This window comes from Anomaloglossus baeobatrachus, chromosome 6, assembly GCF_048569485.1.
Source record: "Anomaloglossus baeobatrachus isolate aAnoBae1 chromosome 6, aAnoBae1.hap1, whole genome shotgun sequence".
Lineage (NCBI taxonomy): Eukaryota > Metazoa > Chordata > Amphibia > Anura > Aromobatidae > Anomaloglossus > Anomaloglossus baeobatrachus.
The window spans coordinates 347,904,698-347,906,169 of NC_134358.1; the positions used below are offsets into that span (position 1 = coordinate 347,904,698).

General features: G+C 47.9%; 1 long non-coding RNA gene across 1 annotated transcript; it reads left to right on the forward strand.

Annotated features, from left to right (window-relative positions):
• Positions 1–525: 525 nt before the first annotated feature.
• On the forward strand, positions 526–1,182 carry LOC142244345 (uncharacterized). The gene is made up of 3 exons (XR_012724517.1): positions 526–736; positions 869–931; positions 1,012–1,182. It is a non-coding gene; the product is annotated as an uncharacterized LOC142244345 (long non-coding RNA).
• Positions 1,183–1,472: the final 290 nt, after the last annotated feature.

Genomic DNA, 1,472 nt, shown 5'->3' on the forward strand with positions numbered 1-1,472 from the left:
GTGTCGGCGGGGTCACGTTGTAAGTGATGCACATCCGGCATCGTTAGAGATATTGTAGTCTGTAAAACCTACATGCGATTACGATTAAACGAATAACCGGTCATCGCATACACGTCGTTCAATTACTAAAAATTGAACGTCTGGTTGCTCAATGTTCCCGAGACAGCACACATCGCAGTGTGTGACACCCCGGGAATGATGAACTGCAACTTACCTGCGTCCCGCTTCTTACGTATGGATGGTCGTATAGAAGGGTAAGTACTTGTGACAGGAACAAAGCATAGGTGCGACACGGTCAACAAATTTCAGTTGTCGCACATAAGATGGGGGCGTGTCACATCACATACGATATCGTATGCAGAATTGTATGGTGTAAAGTAGGCGTAAGCCATGGTGGCCTGGAGTTATGCGCTCAATAAAAGATTTCTCCTATACCTAGGACCACCTCCAGCTGCACAGGCAGCTCCACCATCTCCACCCTCTCCGGCTGTGGATCCACCGTCTCCGCCAGCTCCAGCATCTCCTGCTGCGGAGCCATCATCCCCGCCGGCTCCAACATCTCCTGCTTCCGATCCACCACCTCCGCCTGCTGGGACACCCTCTCCTTCTCCAACCCCATCACCTGCTGCAACCCCATCACCTGCTGCAACCCCATCTCTTCCTTCAACCCCATCACCACCTTCTACCCAGTCTCCCCATACTTCTTCTAACGATGCCTTCTCCCCCGCATCAGTTGGTGAGTTTTGTGCAGGCTACCCTTCCTGTAATTTATGCACATATCATGGTGTCCCTACAAGTTGTAAAGGATACATGGATGTTTAAATGATGGTGGGCTGTTGTGTACTAATATTTGATTTGTGTTCCCTAGCCACAGGATCTGGTTGGGCCATCAGCGCCTCAGAAGAAGAAGAAGGTGATGAACCCCAGAACCGTAAGTGGTCAACCAAAAACATATACCTGACAGTTCGATGTTGGAACAAGGATGGTTAACTTTTCCCATTCCCTCCACAGAAATCCCCACACTACAGGACGTGTTGGATTCTCAACGCCATTTGTCAGAAGCCGTCCGGCGTCATGGGGAGCTGCTGGAACAGTTTTTGGCAGCCCAACAGCAGGGCCACTGAATGTTTGTGATTTAAATGTTTTTTTTGTTTTGTATGTCACATAAATCTTTCTAGTTTATTTTCGCTGTTGCTTACATTTTTGGACAAAACTTTCAAACAGGGTTTGGGAACCTATTTACTGCCGGGGACCATTTGGAATTTTCTACCAACCAACGGGGGCCACACCAAATTATCAACTTGAACACGACCAGGCTATATTTGTTAAAATAATTAATAAAATCAGCCCCAGAGTGGTGGCTGGAGAGACTGTGATGTTCGGTGAGATTGATCATTTTGATTCTCACCACTACATTTCCATGTATGTCTTGGTCTGGAGAGGCTGGGGGCATACACAACACAGGAGAAGCT